We start from the raw sequence: 23,064 nt of genomic DNA on the forward strand, positions 1-23,064 counted from the left end.
GGGGACTAGCTCTCTGTGCCCTTTGACTAGCTTTGATTCCTCATGAGGCTACACAATTTTCACTTTATTTAAGGGTTTTTTTTCCTCTAGAAATGGAGAAAGTGTTGACAAATCTGTTGAAAGTGCATTGAAATTAAGAGGTGCTACATAACAGTCAGAGTTCACAAACTTAACTCATTACTGATTAGCTTGCATTTCAGTATAACTTAGTTACTTCAATGCCTCATTCACTTGACAGAACAGGAGGTTTCTCCACTGTAGGATCCACTGCAGGCACTGCAAACAAGGAGGCACTAAATAAACTCAGCTCCTATGGCAATGACCAAGATCCTTTACCAGATGCAAAGATGGCTACAGCGAACAAATGTTTATGTTGAGCTGACTGTTAATCTGAATTACATTAAGCAACAGAGATCATCAGAGGTTAGGAATAGGAGGGGGTTTGCCCCCCAAATGCATTATCTTTTCTTATTAAGTAAAGTTTGCTTTCCTTTTTTCTTTGTGTGTCTTAGTGTGACTCTTAGGCTTGTCAAACTTACAGGAACTCAGCATCTTTCTGAATGATCTTTTTTTTGCTGACTTTAAATTAAACTGGTCAAATCAACAAATTCCATAATTCCTGGGTGTGGGTGGACAGAGGGCACAAAGAGTGCCTGCCTCTTCTTAGGAGATGAGACTAATAAAAAATTTCATGTTTTGCTTCCTGCTCTCAATTAATAATGTCGCTCATAAAAGAAAATCTACTTTCTTAGAAGTATTGTTTTAGAATTTAGAACACATAGCAAGTGTGACACCCCAAGGCAATAGTTTTCTTCTTATAACTTCCTAAATATATGTTCCTAAGTTTGTACTAAAATGAAGTAGAGAATTTACTCTAGACAAGTTATTAGATGATGTGCATAACGTAATTACTATGGAAATTGCTATAACCAGTATAGCTAAGTATAAAGTTTGTTTCTTGCCTTTGGTAATGTACAATTCTTTTTTTTTCCACTAGATTTTATGACCCTGAATTAGAAGAATTAGGTTCAGTTGAAAAAAAGAAAAAACCCCTAACTTTTCTTTTAAGAAAAGCCAATAGCAAAATGATCCTTTTATTTTCTTCAATGAGCTATGTTACATTTGCTCAGCCTTGTAATATTTTTCAAAACTGCCAGTCAAAACTGCAAAGACAGTCTGAGTTTTAAAAAAAAATGAAGGTTCTGTGCTCCTGTGCCCAGAGCATCATATGTAATTAGGAAAAACTAATAGAAGTTAAGAGAAGTGGAATTTTGGCTCTTCTCTTATGCTTCTAGCACTGAAAACATGTCCTTTGCTTTGTATTTTTTCCTTGGAGCCATACCTTTTCTTCTGGACCAAATTCTAATAACTTGGTGGTTTGGAAAATATGACCAAGATTTGGCACCAGAAATACAGGGAGCCCTGGCTACAGCTGTGGAATGAATGTCAAGAGTGACAGGAAGCAAGTTCTTTCCTCACTCTTTCCCCAGAGTGCTATAATAAGTCCTGTTTCATCCAAAGTGTCTGAAGCCCGTGGGAATGTCACTGATGTGGGGTGAAACCAGCACCTGCATTGTATCAGTAACTCTGTGCAACAGAGGTTTACATCCAGTATTAAATTTCTACCGATTGACAAATCCAGGATATTAATTTTCAGCCATTCAATATATAGCCAAAGGCTTTCTTGGAACTGATGGTGAATTTATTAAGACTGGTAGCTGGCCTTTGGTTTTTCGTCTGTATTCTCATTCCTAAAAATATTGGCTTTGTGTGTCAGTTCAGAAGGGATTGACTTTGAGGTTTGGGAACAGACAAAATCTGTTGTGAAGGAGAGAACATTATTCCTATCATTGCTTTTGGGGATAGTTTGAGCTAAAACCTGTCTGGTTTCAGTTGGGGAGCAGCAGTCAGATCTATAGTATTTATTTTTGCTGACTGCATCTTTCAGATGTCCTGGTAAAACCCTTCTCTGTTTAGAAATCTGGCTTTGTCTCATTAACTTGATGCACCTCAATGCTCTATTCATCCATTTCTCCCATAAACAGCTCCATGTCTCATTTTCCTGCTGCCTCCTTTTCATACGATACACACTTATCTACCAATTTCTACTCCTTAGATTAAATCTCACATGAAAATTAATTTATGACTGCCCACAGTAAGCAAAGTAATAACAATCTTTATGTTGGCTCCTCATCTAGCAGATTTAATCACAGGCTTAACGTTTTTGGAGCCTTGAGTCAGGTTTGACTCTAGAAAGGTACAACTGCTGTGCTGAGATGCTCTCTCTCTTACAGGTAGGCAGCATCAAGGGCTGGCACAAAGACCTGTTAATTCCCTAGGGATTTTAGATCACTTGTGTCTTTGGTCTCATGGATTTGAAATCTATAGCAGTTAGAGTAAATTCCTTTATTTCTCAAAATTAAAGCTGAATTTTCCTGGGTACTATTCCATAAGGGCAAGATTTTACTGTGAAGGTTGCGGAATCTCTCTCACACATATTGAGGCAGGTCTCTTTCTCTTACAAAACTTGATAAAAAGACCATTATTATCTTTCAGTGCATTCTGCTCTTTCTTAGTTGATTCAACTTCCACCTCTCTGATACTTGAAATTTTTTCAAGGTCAGACAGGGGAAGAATGGATAAGCATCTATTATTGTTGTGGTACTTTATTGTTCTGCATGAAAAGACGCCTTTCTGTCTTCAAAGACCTATTCTCTTTCCTTTCCAGGACAGTGCTTCAAAATATTTTAAGAGGGACATTTTTCTCTTTAACTCCATCTGTGCTGTGCTGGTAGGATGCAGCATGGATAGATTCCTCTTAAAGGTTTTTTTTTTGCACAGGAATATCTGTCACTCTAGACATGCACACTCACCTCAGGATAGATGCTAGACACAAAGGCTGATACTCCAAGAGCTATCTGTGGTCTCCACAAGACATGCTGTTTTAACGGAGCCCTTTGTGCCAAGTCAAACCTGGAAGTCTCCTCTTTTTGATTTTTATGGATGTTAAGTGATGCCCAAGGGGGATGCAAATCACATCAAGAAAAGCTCTGGGCTGAACTCTTCCGATGGTCCATCACTGCTAACTGATAAATCTATTATGTAAACAGGAAAGCCCTGTGGGACAGAGGATGTTCAACATAAGTTGTATGGGTAATCCATAAACTGCTGCAAAACAAAGAAAACACTGCTGCTTTGGCAGTGAAAGATCTGAGGAGAGCACACCAAATCCTGTAATTAAATGACTTTAAGTGTTCCTAAATGTTGTGTTTCATCTAGACTTCCTAAATAGAATTAGCCAGAAGCTAATTAAAAAAGCCTCCTGCTTTCTTTCAAAGTATCTTTCTGGTATTGACTATAGTGAGTTTATCTATTCACAAAGCACCATGAATCACTCCTCTGTTTAAGAAAAAAATTGATTGCTGTTCTAATACTTATTGAACACCTATAACAGATGTTTAAATCTCTACAAGCTTGAGATAATTAAAATAATAAATCTATACCCATTTGACAAGACTTAGCAGAAATCAAGGATATAAATAATCTAGTGGAGCCAAGAGACATTATTCTGCCAAGTATTATGATCATGTTCTCATGGAAATTTCAAGCCTGATTCTACCATCCTTATTGAGGCAATACTCTTGATTCCAGGAGAGGGCTCAGGACAGTGTAACAGCAAGGACCTCAAGAGCCTGGCCATTCCCCCCAGGACTAGTGTCTCAGCACTTGGTTGTCCTTGCCTATATCTTCTAGGAGAACTAGACACAGATCACTTTTGTCCTTTTCTTAATGTCTGTTTTGGTTCAACCCTGGTTGGCTGGCCATTGGGGCAGTAGCAGTGGAGTTGCATGTGTCGTGGTTTATTCCCCAGTGCCATAACCAGAGGGATATCAATCCTTTTCATTACACCAAAGCTAGAGAATTAGCTCCCTGGGCACTGGTAATGAAAGCACAGGCTGGACACAACATTGCAAAAGCAGGAAGACAATGTTTAGCACCACTGTGGACATGGAGAGAAGTTTTCCTGGTTGCTTCTCTACCCAGGGGGGCTTGAAAGTAGTTGGTTTCAAAATTTTGTGTGAAGCCCCTAAAGACATCAGTGTGATATAAATTATTCTCCCATCCATGCAACCCCCTGACCAGTGAGTGCATCCAACAGAGTGACAAAGGCCAGGAGAAATGGACATCCATAGGGAAGGTGAAAAAAGGAGGAGTGATGTTCATCCAAGAGGAACCTATAAAACTGTAACGCTGTCTTTTTATAAAAGAGCTATGGGACTAGAGGTCTTGATTCACGTAGCACGACTCATATGAAAATAACTAGACAAGGAAACAAAAAAAACCCCAGTGTTAAAAGAAAAATCTGTTTTTGCTTTCATCTCACCGCAGTGGTAGCCTTGTGATTAGTTGTGGCATTCTCCTGTTTTCAGACTAATGAGTATGTTAACCGTGTTTTGTAATTTCTGGCACCATGTCAGCTTCTTAAGATCACTTGAAAGGGAGATCAATGGGAAGGATGCCACAGCAGTGCTTGGAGAATAACTTTGCAGGTTTTTCTCTTGTTTTCCCTCTCCTCCACCCTTTGCACATTCCCCCAAGAATCCTGGCTGGCAGAGGAGACAGGGCATTGATAAACTCGAGGCTGCTTTCCGAGTGGTGTGAGGTGCTCACCTCAGTGCTGCAGTTGGGCACATCTTTGGTTGGGCCTGCTCAGTCCCTGACAGCATCTCTGTTGTCCTGTGGTTCTTTCCTTTGCTGTGGTATTTGTGCTTTCAGGTACTCTATTGCCACTGCAGCTCGTGGTTTGGGTTTTTTCCCCTTCTGTTGTAGCTCTGTTAGCAAAAGAAACCTACCAGCATTTTGTTCATCACGTTTTTTCCTTCCATGGCAAATACATATGAGTAAATCAGTCAGTCCTTGTCAAGGGAACTCTAATGGTATGCTTCTATGTGGATAATTATTACTTCCCTGTCAGCAAAAGGTTATAAAAATTTTTCCTTTGGGAAAATGCAATAGAGACTTTTTTCCTGGCAGGCAAATACTGTACAGATGTTTTTCTCTGGATAATACGGCTGAAAAGCTCCTTGTAGGATAACCTGACATAAATGCTTCTGTTAGGCTGATTTCTGTGTCACTGAAAGACTGTTGACTCTTTTCCTAGGAGGGGAAAAAAAGCTTTCTCTGGTTTCCTCCTACTGGGAAAACATTATTCAGGCACCTGGTTATGTCAGGAAAATACAAATAAAAACCACTCTTTTTTTCCCCTTTAAACGCGTCAGAACCTTGGTTCAGGAAAGCTGTTAAATACATACTTAAATCTGTGTTTACTGGGACAGATTGTTAGCTGCTCATCTCTTAACTAGTTGCACAGCAGGGATTGCTCACCTAACCAGTGTCTTTAGTGCTGTGAGTACAAGCTCATAAGTGAGGTGGAAAGTTTGCTCATTGTGTGGAACAATTTGCTGCCAAAGCTGTGGTTTAGCTGACACTGGCAGCACTTCTAGCTGCCTTGACTGGACTGACTTTTTCCTGGAAACAGCTGTCTTGCATTGAATCATCCCAGGCAAGTTATCTGACAGAAACACAGAATCATAGAATTGTTTAGGTTGGAAAATACCTTAAAGATAATGGAGTCTAGGCATTAATGTAACACTGCCAAGCCCACCACTAAACCATGTGCCCAAGCCCCACATCTACATGTCTTTCAAATACCACCAGGGCTGGTGACTCAACCACTACCCTGGGCAGCCTCTTCCAAGTCTTCTCTTTTCCGTGAAGAAATTTTTTTCTAATATCCAATCTAAACCTCCCCTCACACAACTTGAGGCTATTTCTTCTTGTCTTATTGCTTGTTACTTGGGAGGAGAGACTGACCCACACTTGGTTACAACCTTCTTTCAGGTACTTGTAGAGAGTGATAAGGTCCCCTCTGAGCCTCCTTTCTCCTGGCTAAACACTCCCAGCTCCCTCAGTCACTTCTCATCAGACTTGTGCTCCAGACCCTTCCCCAGCTCTGTTGCCCTTCTCTGGACCTGCTCCAGCCCCTCAATGACTTTTTTGTTGTGAGGGGCCCAAAACTGAACGCAGGTTTTGAGGTGTGGCCTCAGCAGTGCCCAGCACAGGGGGACGGTCACTGCCCTGGTCCTGCTGGCCACATTACTTCTGATCTGGGCCAGGATGCCATTGGCCTTCTTGGCCACCTGGGCACACTGCTGACTCATGTTCAGCTGGCTGTTGACCAGCACCCCCAGTCACCTTTTGGAGTGTCTGTGGTGTAGGAAAATGGAAAGGCAAATCTTGCCATGTCCTATTTTCTGTCCCCAGCTGCAGCTGGATGGTGCTGCAATGCCCAGCCCTAAGCCCCCATGCTTAGGAGTGTCTGGAGGAAATTGCAGATGGCAGGTGTCTGTTCAGTTTGTGGTGCCCCTGTGTGAACACTGTATTTTTGGGTGAGGGGCAATTACCTGTCCCTTCCTAAACATGAACTACACTGACTTAGTTGCTTTGTGTCAGGCACCAGAGGGAGCCAGAAGAGGGGCCCAGAAGAGCGTGTTGGTCCAGGGCAGTGTGCCTGTGCATGGTGGCTGCTGTCTCTGACACTTGTTTGTGAGCCTGGTTTTGTCTAAATTTGTAGAAATATATATTAGAAGGTGTGTGGTTTTTCTTTTTTTTTTTTTTTTTTGATTCTTCCAACCTTTTTTTGCCCCAATAGTGGGGAATGGAGAGACTGCTTTGGGCGGTTTAGATACTTTTGACTCTTAGCTGTATAATGAAACTGTTTGAGATTGAAGAGTAGGCCTTAATTGCTAACATGAATCAACATGCAGTGTGTGATGTGTGTACAGGAGAGAGTGCTACTCAAGAAAATTATTGCTTTCCACCCTCTTAATTACTGCTGCTCTAAGGTCTAGGCTGAGGTCTTAGTGCTGTTTCTCAGCTGCTTTGTGTCCAAGACAAAGTGATGTGGTTCTGAGAATTAAGAGGAAATGGGAAATGATTTGCAGTTCAAATAGGTCTGATGCAGTCTCATTCCCATCTGTCAACCTGTCCCCTCCTTGTGAACTACCAGTGCTGTCACAGATGCAGATGGGTGGTGGCACCTCTGTGCTCACAGGGGAGCTGAACAGCAGTGGCAGCTCTGGGGAGACTGCTGCAAAGCTGGACTTAGCAAACTTGACATGATGTTTTTTTTCTGTAGGACAAAGACTTGGGTGTGACTTTGTGAAAACTGCTGTCAGAGGTGCTCTGCTGCAGTCATGTGTCCTGGTGCTCGGCAAAGGTAAGTTAAAATGTGCTGCTTGCTCTCTTCACCATGGAGAAAGAATAGTGTGAGGAAACTAGGCAAATATTAAACCCAGTGGAGCTCACCTAAGGCAAAAGTAATTCACCCACTGGATTTCCTGGAAAAGCAGACAAAACAATGGTTTGTTTAATGGAATTGGACCAACATGGATTTCATCATCTAACAAAGACATTTCTCTGTCCTCTCATATAATTTTTTGTTAATTGTCTCAGAAAGGAGGAGGAAGTCCTAAAATGGTTATCTTTGAGCAAAACCATGAGCAGGGTGAAGCATACCTAATTAGGCAGAGGACATTTGGCTGAGCAGAGCCAGCAGGATTCCTGAGGCTGCTGGGCATGTGCAGTGAAGACAATGATATGCTTGAAAATTAAGTGGAAAAATTAGCCTTTAAAGAAGCAGCATGCTAGAGAGAATGAGGGAGGCTGATGGAGTCATATTGCTTTCCTATGAGTGCAAGGAAATAAAATCCCCAGAGCCACCAGTGCTGCACGAACTGAGAGGCTGTTGAAGCAAATGCTTTAGAGGGAAAATACACTGTTGGTGCAAAACATCAGTATGAGTTTGAGTGACTATGGCTAAGGAAGCACAAGGACATCTAATGGGAACAGGATGGGGAAATTCCTATCTGTGGACTCTTGCTCTGTCCCTAAAACTTTGAATGAGTATGAACTTATTCCAGACTCTTACGTCTTCTGCTTTTAAGAACTGTCTTCTCACGAGGAACACCTACCTGCAGACCAGTATAAAGTTTGTCTATGAATCCCTGACAATGTAGGATCTTTACTGGATTAACCTCCCCCAACCAGCAGTGACATATGCAAGACAGCCTCGTCCCCTCCAATTCATTTGTGTAGTTATAAACTAGTAAAGCTGAACTTGGAGGAGGGAGAAAAATACCTCATACGCTTCAAGCAAATGGGGAATCCAAAGTAAAATATCTTCCCAAGGTTTAAGCCATTATTCCTTTGATGAGGAATGTCTGTGTGTCACAACTAGTTGTTGTTCAGACACCAGAAGATGTATTTAAAGTACAGCTCTGCACAGTGTAGTGTGAAAGAGGCCTGATAGCCTTACTGTTTTTCTTCCTCTGTTAAAGAGAGATGTTTGCTTACAGAGCAAGAAGAACACTCTCTCTGCCCAGCCTGACACTCTGACCACCAAACTGCAGGGTCACATCCCTTTTGTTTGTGTGTGACAACCCCCCTTTTCAGAGCTAGGCTGGCACTTGAAATAAACTTCCTTGAGGTAATTGTAGTTCATAACTTGTTTTTGGGAGAGGCTTTCAGTATTCACATATTTCTTTCCAGCAGTAGATGGCAGCAATTTTCTTAGTCCTAATCTGATAAGATCTGTATGTTAATTACTGTATAATAATGTATTTCAAGAGGTAAAGGCTTCAGTTGCCCTTTTCAGAAGTTATTGTTAACTAAGATATCATCCCTGCTGTCATCCAGTTAGTTCAGTGCTGGGCAACAGCAGAGACCAGTGCCTGAGCTTGCCCATCCTGTGCTTGTCCTCTGAAAAGCCCAGCCAGCACCTGGGATGCTCTGTGCCTCTGCCTCCGTGCTGGCAAGAAAGTGTGGGACCAACAGCCAGCCAAGCTGACCCCCAGACTCTTGGCCTTCAGTGGTGCCACCAGGCACCAGCAAGGGATAGACCAACTTCCAGTTCCTTTGGAGTTATACTTTGGGGATAAGAGAATTGTGTAGAAATGTGGGCCCACATCCTCACCTTCAGCTGGGAGGGAAAGTTAATAACTTGAAAAATAACAAAGCACAAAAATGCTATGATGAATGACTAGTTAAACAAAGTCTGAAGGAAAAGAAAAGAGCAGAAATGATCTGGCTCAGAAATAATCAATCTGTGCATATTGCTCTAAGCTGACTTTTCCTCCTTGTACATGCTGTACGTATATTTCCAGAGAAGGGTCATTAGGAGACTCATTTTAAAAAGAAATGTTTTGATCAGTATAAAGGTTTGCAACAGGAGATAGAAAATATGAGAAATAGATTAAGCAACATGAATCTAAAATATAATGGCTTCTGTTACGTGAGCTTAGAATAATGATGTTGAAATTAGGAAAGCTTCATCAACTTTGAATGAATAACTGATCTCCAGTGGACAGAGAGAAAACTGATTTTAATGGTTGCTTTAAACTAACATTTGGTGAAATAAATGTTTAATGCATTTGTTCTAAACCAGAATTAACTGCAGTGCTGTGTCTTCTTCATGGCTCAAGCACTGCTTCTATTCAGCTGTTTCTCTATCCTTTCTATCTCCCAAAGTTGACAGTAAGTTGGGATTTTTAAAGTTTATGATCCATTTTGAAATTGATAAATATGCCCCCTACTACTGCTTTTCATGGTGTGTCTGATGGATTTGATTTCATCATGGGAAATGCAAGTGCAAGGCCAGGAATCAGACAAATTTATAATGGGGTAATTGTGTTAAAACCATATTAAGCTCTGTTCATCCTGAAACATTGCAGGAACCTGCAGCTTTGTAGTCCCCTGTGTTCCATTTCTTATTGTGTGTTAGAACCCCCCACTATTACACAATTAAAAATATGCCTGTGGCAGGTGAAGGAGAGTAACCTGCCCAAAATTAGAAAAATAACTAGAAAGGGAAGGATCCTCGACTAACCTGGGCATTGTTGCAGCTGAAATCATTGTGGAGAGCTGACCTATCTAGCAAGCAAGGTAAAACCTTTTCCCTAATCATCAAAGAAAATTGAGTGTAAGATGTGAACTTGTGGGAACTGGTAAAAATATTCTTTCCTACATCTTGGATAAGTGACTAGTTCTAATACCATGCCTTTAATTTATGACAAATTGTCAAGGTCTGACTACTGTCCTTTAATGCCTCAAGGAGCTCCTCCATCACTGTTTCTGCTCTTTTACTCTGGATGCTTTTATGTTTCCCTAAGTGTACTCTAAGGACGAGAGTGCTCGTGGGACTGGTGCTCGTTCATAGTGAAGCTGTTTGTCTACTTTGAAGTGCTCCTCTTGACCTTGTCCTGTTCTCCTTGCTAAAAAGGTCACGTACACAGTGAGCAGAGCTGTTGCAGAGACACCTTTATGCCTATGTAGCAAACATCCTGCCTTTTTCTGTGGTAACAGGGCCATTTCACAGCAAACTGTCCCCAGCAGAGAAGTGCAGGCAAACTTCCAGGGGCTCTTGCAGACTCTCCAGCTTGGAGCAGGGAGGTGAGCAGGAGGCAGCCCCATGGCACAGGCCAAAGGGGCTTGTTCAGGAGGTAGTGGCTGGGAGGATGCAGAGCAGGAACTGTCTGCCAGGTGGGAGGAGAGGGATGAACTCAGGCACTGAAATGACTTGTCCTGGCGCTGGTACATGGCTGGTGGCTGCAGAAAGCAGCAGAGGTTGTGAGGATCAGGTTGTTGTGTCCAAGTCACTTAGGTGCTTTGATTTCTATGTTATAAGTGAGGTTTAGATCTTTTATTTGTTTGCTTGATGAGTCTGAAATGTTCTCTCCTTGATGCCATCACCAATATAAGCACTTTGATTTTCTGGGAATAGGCCATTTAATACCTAAGATTCTCCCCAGGGCCTGGATTGCAGTGATTTTGGTCAGTGAAATGCCTCATGCTTTGAAGTGACAGATACAAGTGAGTGTGGGGTCTGTGCTTGTCCTCTCCACGACTGCCCAGCAGGCAGGTTGCTCCCTGGAGTACCGAGCTTTTCTATGCCTCCCTGCTGCCAGCAGTGTAGTGCTCTGGTATATGATGGCCTATTTTCTGACCATGTTGCAGATGCTGTGAAGGGTTTGTTTGTAGCTTTGTGGTAAATGTTGCACAGGAATCTGTGACAGCAGGGACCAGCTCCCTTTGTAGAGGATAAAATGTAAGTGCTCTCATTATCAAACGTGCACCATGCTCTGACTGAGCACAGGCTGCCTCTGCTGGGAAGTCAAAAGGCAATGAGTTTGCATTAGACAAGTAAACTTGCAGTATGAATTCTCCCTCTCTAAGATCCCTGAATCCCTCATCATGCAATCCTTTGGGCAAGGACTGTCATGTACTACATGGCTATGTAGCTTATCAAAATACAACTCTGGCTCAGCTGATGCCTCTAGAAACCAACATGAAATAAATATTAATAACATGGCAGCCTCCCTGCTTACTGTATTCCTGTTTCCAGCCTTCTTATTACTGATCATTTACAGCTGGAGAAACAGATGCAAAATCATCTTCTTTCAAATAAGGCTAGAACTGAAAGTGAAAGGGGGCAGGAAAGGGCAGCTGAAATAATTACAGGCATAAGGGGGCTTTGATTTGAGACAATATTAGGCAAGATAAAATCTACTTAATTCTCAGGGCAGACTAATAAACAAGAGTGTGATGGGAGGATGTATAATAATGAATGGCACAGGGAGGGTCAGCAGGGTTATTCCTCACTGAGTGTTTACAGTATATGAAAGAGATGCCCAATGAAACTCGAAGGTGACAAGCTTGAAATAGATAAATGAGTTATTTTTATGCAGTGCAAAACTTAACCTGTAAATCTCAATTCCACAAGATGGTGTGTTGTTATGAGATACACTTAAATACAAAACTGGTGAGAATTTTACATGCCACACTTATTAGATCTATTCAGTTAATTTAAAAGCAATTTAACTTCATGTTTTAGCTAGACTTCAGAGGTGGCTGTGTTTCAGAAGCAGAAGCAGGCAACTTCCTTCAAAAATCTTATAAAACATGAAGACTATAACAAGAAAAACAGGGCCTAAGCAGGGTAAAGGCAGATAAGGCTTCTTGAACCATGTGTTCTGAAATGACTGTGCAGGCTCAAAAATACTGAATTCACAATTGTTTTTTAACTTTTCCTTTGAATTGGCTAGCTTGAGAAAGCAAGCTCCCTGTTTTGTTCTGATATAACAAGCGTTTTACTCTTTTTATCAGAGGAGATTGTGCTTACCTAAACCTTGTTCCTAAAACTTCCTTCTGTGGGTCAGAAACCTCCTCATGCTGGTTGTCAGAACCATTACCACATCTGGAGAATTTTTCCCTGGAGTGTTTGGTACTGAATTATTTCCAGTCACACAGTGTCTTTGTGCCTGAGAAGATGCAAATAATGATCCAGAGATCCTCACTGTAAACTAGCAGTTTATTTAACTTCATCCCACTAATACAATTAAACCTGAGGTGATGATGATCATTGATCACTGCACAGCTTCACAGAAATGGCTGGGCTAGTTTGTTTTCTCAGGTTTTGGATGGATGCAATTAAACAGAATCCTTTCTGTTGCTGGAGGTTTCTGATGCAGTCACTGAAATCCACATCTAAACCAGTAAAGAACCTGGTCTTCCAGTTAATTTTGAGTGAAGAGCTCTAACTGCAATACTGCTAGAGTCCTTACTTCTAAAGCTATTATAGAGCTAAGTGTTGGTCAATGAGATGCCTTCAGGCCCACTGAGACCTTTGAACTGCAAGTTATTTTATCTTTTTGTAGCTTTTTATTTTCTTTTGTAAGGGGCATATACTCCCACATGTGCTTAGGAAAATGAAAGAACCAGATGAAGAGGAGGAAGGTAAAATGCCAAATATCTCAACCAATCCTGCTCAGCTCTGAACATGGGCATCTATTGAATACAGAAGGCAACAGAAATAACTCAGGTGTTTGTCTTGCAATCAGCTGGTTTACACAGGGGAGCAGGAGGGGAGTTCAGTGTGCTGGCATTGTTGGCTGTTTTAATATTCAAATGCAGCTGAACAATAGATTTTGATCATCAGTCTCACTAACACTCTTACTAAATACAAATTAAGTCATTCAAAGGACCTAATTATTAAAAAGACTGAATCAAAAACCACTTTTCACTCCCAGTTTTGAACCTTTTGCTACACATGAGTCATGTCACCCAAAAAAGCCATCCCACAGGGTATTCACCTAATCCATCTGGTAGTGCAAATAGTGGCAGGACTCAAAATAACAAGAAAATTGTTTATCTTTCTGAATAGGATATGAAATGACTTTCTTGCTTCTTTAAAGCAGCTCAAACATTTACACAAACTTGTTAAGCTGCTTAGAGAGAGGATTGTTTGTCCAGGTAATGCTTCTTTCAGTAAGTTAAGCTGCAAGGAAAGCATATGCTTGACTTCATGAAATTTGGGTGATTCTGGAAAAATTGCCTCTGGGAGAAATTTAAATAAATTAATGGAGAGCTTCTGCTTTTCTTCCTTCTCTGTCTTTATTTTAAACGAGCTATTCCCTCTCTATGCAGATGGGTCTGTGCAATACTCATAAGGAAGTCATTTAATTATGTAAAGCTGCACCAGGTAAATGTTATTTACAGATGGCTGAAAAATTTTGTGTTATACTTATTTGCCAAGAAAAACCTCCCTCATTTCACAGTTGGTGGAGAGGTGTTAGTCGTCATCAAGGTAAGCTGCAGATTGTGTACTCCTGTCTGCATCTTTTTACCCATTTTGACTGTTATCTTCCTTTGTGTTTTTAAATGGTAACCCTGCAGGCACTGTGCATATAATTGAAGTAAACAATCTGCTTGTTTATCTCTGTTTTCCATTAATTAGATATGTGCAATCTAAATTTCCTACTGCAAAACATGAGGTGACATGCTCAGGGACCAAATCTGCTTTTCCTCACCAGGCTGATCTGCCAGTGTTGGACAAGACATCTCCAGAGCAGGGCCACAGCAGTGTTTGTAGCCATCTCAATCCAGGCTGGACAGTGAGTGGAGGGTGAACAAGTCACACTGGAAAAGACTTGTAGGAGTGATCTGAGAGGCCCCTGCCCTTGGCAGCCTTTGTGAGGGTGAGCCTTCGTGTGCTTTGTGTTTGCTGCAGGCTGGGTGTGCCACGTCCACAGGACACTGTGAAGCTGCAGTGTTGTCCCTGGGCAGGGTGAAATGGTGCTCCAGGAGTTTCAACCCCTGCCTGAGCCGAGCTCACAGCAGCACTCCAGGATAGTTTTCTCTAGCCAGATTTCTTTTTTACTACTTTGTTTGCTGCTGACCCAGTGGCTCAAAACTTCACTTTTATAGATAAGCAAGGCGCAACCCCTCATCTAAATAGTTACTTCTGACCTACAAAGGTATAGGTAAGACTTAAAGGTACTGCTATTTGCTGAAGTGGTTCTCAGAATCAATTTTATTCAGAAATGGCCCAGCTCTGCAGTGGTCACATGTTCAAAATGGGCTAGTGATCAGCTGTCAGGTTCAGGCAAGAACTGAAGAGCCTACCCAGAGTGAAGTTCCTGGGAAAAAATCGAAGAGATCTTCATGAAACAGGCAAAAGCAAACTGTTTTCAGCCTGCCCACAGATGCCCACTAATGAGAAGAGAGAAGAAGGAATAGCCTCAGCTCTGGGTGTGCAGAATGACAGCTACGTGGAAAATTCCGTAAAGGAACGGGTCAGTAAAAATTAAACTCTTATCCAAATCCTGAGGCAACCATTAAGGAACTCTTTGGAACTAGAAGAAGCTTTGTGCTGTTTTTTGAAGTTCTTCTGACACGTTGGTCTGGATCCACAATGGACAAAGCTCAGCATGTGCCTACACACTTTGTGAGCTCGGGACCTGCTGCTTTTTACTGGAAGGGATAAATAAGTGGTTCTTTGAAGCTAATGGCCTCTTTTGCCTGTATATGTATGCCATAATCCCATTGCAATCCTGTGACAGCCTCCCTGATGTCAGACTGGCCTTGTACACACATTAAGGAGCTATCAGGTACTAGCTCTCTGCCCAGCCCACACCTTTTCCCTCTTGCCTCCCCTGTGTTGCTTCAAATCATTTTTCTTTGCTTGCTTGTTCCTTGCCTGCAGTGATGGGTGTGTGCCCTTTTCCTCACTGGGAGTCTAGCAGTAAATCATCCATTTGCCTTTTTTTTTTTTCTTTTTACATTCTGGAGCAGCTGCTTTGATTAGTTTGAAGCAGAATGAAAGACCTATAAATGGGGAGAATCCTGAAGGTAAGTACTTTAGTGGGGACTTAATGTCAAGGTACAGCACGCAGAGTAGCTTTTACAGGGACCATTTAAAAACTGTTATCTGCTGTATATTTTAAAGGCAGGACATAATTCAGACATCTGATTGACTGCCCTTGAACATTGATTTTTGCTCTATAATTTTTATTTTTAAGAAACCTTGATTTGAGAACTTTTTGAGGACATCACATATTGCGTTCATCACCCTTCATGGATTACTTCTGCTGCCTGAGCTAGATCTGTGGGGATAATAAGGCAGAGGAAGGAATGGCAAGCTCTGTCAGAGGAGCAGTGGAAAAGTCACTCCTGTAAATCTGAGGATTGCTTAAGAATTGTCTTCCCTTTTCACTGTAGAAAGTGTTATTTCTAATATTTTCTTCTGGTTCTAATTACTTCAGGGAGGACGTGATTCTGATCTCTGATCCCTGCAGAGACCACGGCACAGTCTGAGTCCTTCTCTTGGGAATGGGGAAATGACAGTGACCCCCAGGGAACCCTCAATAGGAAAAGCATTTGCCATTCTGAAGCACTGAGTCTAGGGATTGAACACAAAAATTTAGGAAGGGTACTAGACTTGAAATGTACTTCAGAAAGCTGTCAATCAATTATCTGTAGCTTTCAAGTCAGACTGGTGCTCTTAAATACATTCTTGAAGTAGTCTTTAAACTGAGTCTTCCTCACAACATCTCTACTCAGGTTATGGTGCTTTTATAACCCTTTTCTCAGCACCCTTCTCATCTCCCCCAAGATGCACTCTCTGTGTTTCCCTTGGTGTTTGCAGAGTTCAGTGTTTGACCAAGTCTGTTTTCACCCCTCCAGAGAAGTGTTGTTGGGTTTGTTGCATGAGGTGGGGCATTTGAGCAGCTCCTGCAACCTGAGGGCTTTTAATGAAGAACCTCTTTGGGGCTCTCTAAGTGTGCTGGTGACCAGAATCCTCCCCAAAAGGCATGATTTTCACTCAATTTTACACCTAATCTGCTTCCACTCCCCCTCTCATGGGGGATCTCATGAGAGATGCTGACCAGGTTTTCTCCAATCTGTGCACCACTTTTCAGTTGTTTTTATCATGTCTCCATCACCCCACCACTTCACAGCTGTTTGACTCTTCTTCGTGCTGTTCCCTAGCTCAGCAAAGAGCTCTGTTGCCCTGCCCCTGCCCTTTTTTTGAGTCTTGGGGTGTGTCTCCCTCTCAGAAGGTTTTGGACTGTAGGGTTTACACCACAAGAGATGTTTCCTTGGATCTTATGAAGTGCTTGAGGTCAATGCTGTGATTCTTTTACTTGGGCCAAGTCTGCCTCTGATGTGCCCGCTCCAAAGCTGTGGAGCTTAAATTCCAAGTCAACTGATATGTCTGCTCTGCTTTTGCAAGTGGTGCTCTACATTGATTTCCAAATAGTGGGTTTTTTTTATTTTGAAAGAGGTGCCCTTGGCCTTAGGCAGTTCAATGGAAGCTGGACACTGGAGGTTTGATGGAGATGGAGGCTGAAGACCATGAGTAGTATATGCCTGCCTGGAGATGTCTGTGCACTTGTCTTCCACTTGTTTTCTATTAAGGAATATTAATACTCAAAACATAAATTAAGCAAGTAGTTTCAGCATGCTTGCCCTGTTTCCTTTAAGACAGGGTGTAACTCTAATATGTTTGATATTTCCAGGTACTGGCATTTTTACATAGGTAAGAAACCTTCAATTCTGAAATACAGCTTACAGCCCCTTACAGAAGTTCAAACCAATTTTAGAATATTACCGTGTTATCACAAGCCAAAAGCATTGGCAATCAAATGTGGTTTTGAAGCCGTTAGCTTGTTTTGGATTTTTTTTTTGCTTTGATAGCACTCATGGCTTTTGAGGAAATGAACTCACCGACAGCTTGGAGGGCAGGACTGGCTCAGGCGTGGTGAAAAAACCCCTAACGCCACTGTTTAGTCTTTGAGTCTGAAATTAAATTATATCCCTTTATTTCCATAAATGTTTCTCTTCGCAGATGTACTGGGAAGGGAATTCAGTAAGAGGGGAATTCAGTGCCTTTGAATGCATGGACAACAGAGGATGACAAAGCCTGAAAACAAATGTCCCGAAAAGTGTTTATTACCAGGCATTAAAACAGGTAAAGCTGGAAAAAGTATTTTAGCATGTCTTTGCTTTGTTGACTGCTACCAATATGTTAGACTCTTTTTTTTTTTTTTTTTTTTGATCTCATCTCATTTATGGGTTGTGCTCACTGATGCTTAAAGAGACCTTGAAACATTGACATCAGAATTGAATTACTGATGTGATAAATTGGAGGACCGCTTGAACAGGTCACGCTGGAGCAGCCTGCCAGGTGAGGGGGTGGATGTGCAGGTGTGTAAGTGCAGAGTACCTGTTTCTTGCCAGAAGTATTTCATGTATGTACACCTCAGAAAAACAAAGGGAGGTCTTTTCTGCCAAATACAACGTTGCATAAAAGCTAGAGGATCTTCTTGGCTGCGTTTGCCCTGGAGGTGAAGTGAGGGCTTGAGAAAGGGTCCTGGCACATGAGCCTCTTTGCCGTGGCTCTGGCCTCGGAGGGATGTGCTGCAGCTCCCCCCTCCAGCCCTGCCCACCTGGAGCTTGGCATGAGCTCCCCCAGCCGGGAGCTGTGCCGCTGTGGCTCCGCACCACGGGTCATTTAACAGCCTTGGCTCCTCCACACTCCCTGGCAGCCCCGGCAGCGGCTGCAGCAGAGCTAGTGAGGACCCTTGTGCAGGCGTAAGTGGGAACAGCAAAATCCTCCTTTTCTGCATGGCAGGCCAGCCCAGTGCTTCTGCTTGAGTTGAAGCCCAGTTATCTTTTCAAAAAGCGAAAGAATCAGACTCAAGAATTTAACCTTGAACTTTACATTTTAGTAACGGTGCCAGTCAACTTAAAAAAGAGACACCTGTTCACAATGTCATCCAGGTATGTGGGTTTAATACACGATTTATCCATCTGTGAACAAGGGGATGAGACAACACTTAAAGTTGATCATTATTATTTTTACCACATTTCTCCCCTGCCCTGAAACTCCATTTTGCTTTCAACTGAAACAACATTTTTCTTTTCTTTTTGTCAGCTGACCTGGAAAATCCATTATTCAGCTAAGTACAAGCTACCCCAAATATGTGTAGCTTCTGTCTAGAGAAGTAATCTGTGTTTTCTGCCATCAATCTACAGTTTCAGACTATTTGTTGTACCCTTCCCTTTATAGTTATGATTTGCTCTGTTCTGTGGCCTGAAATATGATAATCTGAGCAGGACAGAAATGCAAAACAGTCCAATTTTTACAACCAGATTTAAAATTTCTATTGTTTGCTACAAACACAGTGAAGTTTAAAAAAAGTGCTGTATTAATTTATTCTTCTCTAGAAGCAAAAAAACAGAGAGGGGAAAAGGAATCTGTAACAGAAAAAACATAGAAGATCAACATTGATATTTGTTGTTTTCTAGCTTTTATTTCCTTTTACTTTTTAAACTATGTTTTTCAAACCATCCACTTGCAGAAATTTGCATTTTATGAGGACAAAGTTACAAAATGTGATGAGATTGTTTTAGGTAACTTACCTCTTTTTCCTCAGCTTGTGGCATCTAAAACTAACCGTGCTTGTCATCTTCTCAGTAATTTCTCAGCACTGGAGTTAAAATATAATCTAAGTTTGCACCAAATGAGCTGTTCCAAGATGAATTTGCCAAACTCTGTATTGCAGTGGCATTTCTGCAATTATGATTAGATACTGTCAAACAAAAATGATCTGTGGAATACAAGTGAATCCAACATTGATTAGCTTCTCTAAATCCCACAAGAGGTTAGGAGAAGCACAGCTTGCATTTAATCTTTTGTCTCGGTATCTCTGCCAACCACAGTTGTGCTGTCACATACAGAGCAACTGAAAGGGGATGAAGGGAGGAGAAACAAGGGGCTGATGGAGAACTTTTCTGTTACTAAGATTTCTGGTTTAGGATGCTGTTGGTGCTCACCAGTGGTCTCAGAGTTACTGGATAGATTGTGTTGTTGCATCTCATCCAGAGGACAGAAATCACCAGTACAAGAGTTTGTGTGTGTTGATAATTTTTACACCTCTCCATCCACCTGCCTTTTTTTTGCTGATTATTAGTTCTCCCACCAAAAAGTAAAATAAACAGACAAAGGCAGCATTTGTCTTAGTCTTGTCTGAGAAATTCCCAATGGGAAATGGAAGCATATTCCCGCTATCTATTAGTGGATTTTACATTCCTGCTCCACAAACTGTTCTGCATGTGAAAAAGAGCTCTCCATTTGAGCACTTTCTCTGACAAGCTTCATAGCTATTTGCTGGATTAAGGCAAAGTTAGGATTTGTGTCTAATTTTAATTAATCCCAAACAGTGCTTCCATTTTTGCTGTTGGCCAGTCAAGAGAAACAGGTGAATAGTCAATATGTTGTATCTTTTACAAAAATATAATGACTACTGCATGAAGATGTTATCTCTGCTGTAAAGCTGTCATGTTATTCTTTGGGGAAGGAAATTCTTATTTTCCAATTCATGTACCTATGCAGAGCAGTCACTCTTTTTGTACTCTGTACATGCAAAATGCTTAATAATTTTATCTTCAGCTTTCAAGCATAAAAGTGAGAAAGTTACCCTATTCCAAACTTAACTACTTGTGTATGTTGTTGGTATCAAATAAGATTACTGCTTGGAAGAAAGTGCATTTATCTTTCACTTGAAATAACCCAGGAGAATGTCAAATGCAAAATGATGTTTGAAATCTTGGCGTTTACTGCTGCTTTATACTGTGTGTGTGCAACTTCAGTCAACAGCAGTGACATTATTGTGCGAGGCCCTGCAACTGAAGGGAATTGGCACTCTATTAAAAATCCCTCTTTGCAGAGCTCAACTGGAAATATGTCACTATGCAGCTCTGTGTTTGTCTCCTGAAAAGTGGTGATCAGAATCATGTCTGCTACCAGCCAGGCAGGATTCTCTCCTTGTCAGTTTATTCCTTCCTGTAGCTAATCCTTTATCCGGTGCTATCCGGCCGTCCATGTCCTACTCGTTCCTCTCACAACAGGCACTCTTTGCTTTGGCTTTTGTCCCATGTAAATGCTGCCCTGCCAAGTCTCTCTGCAATGAGCTCCCTTCTGCGCTCTGCTGTTGCAGCATCAGCATCTCACATCCTCATGGATCAGCTCTTCTGCCTCTCTCTGCTCCGGTGATGTGGGTGCTGCTGGCAGAGTAGCCTGCACAGAGCATGGGGCCCTGGGCAGCAGGACACAGAGTGGCTGGGGATGGTGGATGCAGCATGGGAGTGGGTGATGTTCATTGTCACTGTCACCCGGGCTGAGGGAGGCTGCGTGCTTGTGCCTGCAGGGGGGTTATCTATCAGCTTTGCATCACTGCTGAAGTTAATTGCTGGGAAGGTCTGATGGTGTTTTCAGAGATGGACTGATGGACATAGCTGTCAGTCTTATTTCCTCTTGCTTATGTTGGTCATCACTGGGGCTCTTTGGAGCAGGAACATGCACACACTCACACATACACACACACACACACTCTCACACACACACACACACACACAGTTTCCATGTGTGGCCATATTTCGCAGAGATCAGACCTGAATCTGTGCTGCTGTATACAAAGGACTAGACATAAAGTCAATAAGTGTGACTTCACACAGCTGTAAATTTTCTCATCCTGTCATCTTCCCATTCAGGGAAGAAAGATGTGAGAATCATGCAGATTCAGGAGCAGAGGTTCATGGAAAGACTGAGAGTCTCCTGATCCCAGCATGGATGGTGGCTCCTTCTGGAAGTAGCTGTGTTAGTGGTAGGGTTTATTAGGGCAGTCTATGCCCCCACAACTACCTTATTCTTGCTGGAGGCTGCTTACTTTGTACCTCAGCTCTGCCAAGCAAGTTGCTCATGTGAAAGCTCTTTAATTTCTGCTTTTTAAAGTCAAACTAAACCTGTCATATTTGACATCTGTCCTTGGGAGATGAGAAAAGAGCAGCTAGGAGAGCAGCCTCCATTGGTGGCTGTCAGAAAAGGATGTTTGGCTACAATCTAATCATAACAGATATGAGTGAGTCTACACATAGATTGATTAATACTGATTAAGAAGGTGTATCTGGGAACTCTCCCAAAGCTAACTGACAGTGGAAAACAATCTTTTTCAGTGAATTCTCTGGCATGAAGTAATTTGGTTAGCAGAAAGAATGGAAAGATGTAGCAAATCAAGGATGGGAGAACTAAATGGGATTTGAGGTGATGCATTCAGTTCCTGGCTCTCCAGAGACTTACAGCTTGATGTCGCCTGAGCTCACCAGTCTCTTTGGACATCCTTTCCAAGTATGTACAGGTATGACAGCGGGAATAACTTTTCTCTCTCCTATTTTTATCAGGATCAGCTGCATTATTCTCTGTTTCCTGTGTGTGTGGCTACAACACACAGTGAATCTGGGAAGCCTTAGCTGGGGTCCCTGGCCAGCTTTGCCACACATTAAAAAACAACAGCAAAAAGGTGGTCAGAAACAAAGGCCAAAGCAGATCTCATTACTTCTTTAGTGGTTCATTAGAAACTAGCCTAAGGCCTGGTGCATGGCAGGCTGTTCCTACAATTCCTCTGAAGGTTGATCTCTTCTGCTCTGTATTCAACTCCATGAATACTACATTCCTCTTTTCATTCCTACTGAGCCTACCTAAAGACTGACAGCTGTATGGCATACTACTCTTGTCTGTGAAATGGATTATTTTCCACAATGGGCTGAGATGAGATTAGAATAAGGGAAACAAAGTTGGTTTAAAATAAAAAAAATCAGTCAGCAGTATATTCCCTTCTTTTTTATGAATAATGTATAAATTCATATAGTGAGCCTAATAACTAACATTTTTCTGACTTATTATAAAGTGCTGAAGAATGTCTAATGAATACCACATTATCTATTCATTTTAAGTTCAAGTATAATTCTGAGGTATCATTAACTACAGCTTCACCTAACTGTATATATCAGAGTCCATGGGATGTTTTATTTTAGGCTTTAAATCTTTTAATTCAGCTAAAAAGTGACTTTAGTATGTGACTTGGTAAATAATGTTAAAAATAGCACTTTTACACTGTAATCATGCCAGGAGAAATGAAAGAGTAGCCGAAGTGCAAGAAGTTATAAATTGCAGAAGACATCTATGTCATCTGAAGAAGCAAGGTCTCCTGGCAACATATTCTCTCTTTCTAATTAGTTAAAAGAATTATACAGGCAGAAAAAATGGGCAAGTTTATTGATTTTTTTTTTTTCACATTCCTGCTCTACAATAGTTTTGCTCATTTACTGTATGTAAGAATACTTTGAGTGTGCCTGAGTCCCCTTCATGACTGGGACTGGGAAAAGTCACCATATTTGGTTGTTCTTGGCCTCACCTTGCAGAACAATGTGGCTGTTCATCCCCAGCACCTCCTTAAGAGAGGCTTTAAAGGATGGTTATACTCAGAGAAATGCCTAAACATGCTGCTACTTTTGTTGTCCCTGTATGGTATCTAGTTCAAACTTGCTTTGTCTGTAGGTAACAGGACAATGTTTCTAATTGTCAGCTCTGCATATGTGATAAAGACCTGAAAGCAGAGCTGAGTGTTTTCTTGGCTTACCATCAATAATCGCAAAGGTGCTGACACTGATACATAGCTGGGGTGGACTGTGTGTGACTGAGTAGGATCTGGCTCTTCTCAGCTGCCCGATGCTGAGAGGATGCTTAACTTCTCTGGTGCGGGTCTTGCAAGGAAGGTGTTTTCCTGTGTGTGGCTGCTGTTTGGGTTATGAGCTTCCCACCGCTGC

General features: G+C 41.8%; 1 protein-coding gene across 5 annotated transcripts in view; it reads left to right on the top strand.

Annotated features, from left to right (window-relative positions):
- Nucleotides 1–23,064, top strand: part of IL1RAPL2 (interleukin 1 receptor accessory protein like 2) — a 419,062-nt gene that overhangs the window by 33,585 nt on the left and 362,413 nt on the right. Inside the window, exons 2-3 of one of the 5 annotated variants that reach the window (XM_064669936.1) lie at nucleotides 7,199–7,279; nucleotides 17,246–17,368. The gene's annotated coding sequence lies outside the window, so the exon portion shown is untranslated. Of the gene's footprint in view, nucleotides 1–7,198; nucleotides 7,280–14,542; nucleotides 14,691–14,897; nucleotides 15,006–17,245; nucleotides 17,369–21,432; nucleotides 21,597–23,064 lie in introns of those variants that run through there. The other 4 variants (XM_064669939.1, XM_064669940.1, XM_064669938.1 and 1 more) reach the window with 4 other exon arrangements.

This window comes from Pseudopipra pipra, chromosome 13, assembly GCF_036250125.1.
Source record: "Pseudopipra pipra isolate bDixPip1 chromosome 13, bDixPip1.hap1, whole genome shotgun sequence".
Lineage (NCBI taxonomy): Eukaryota > Metazoa > Chordata > Aves > Passeriformes > Pipridae > Pseudopipra > Pseudopipra pipra.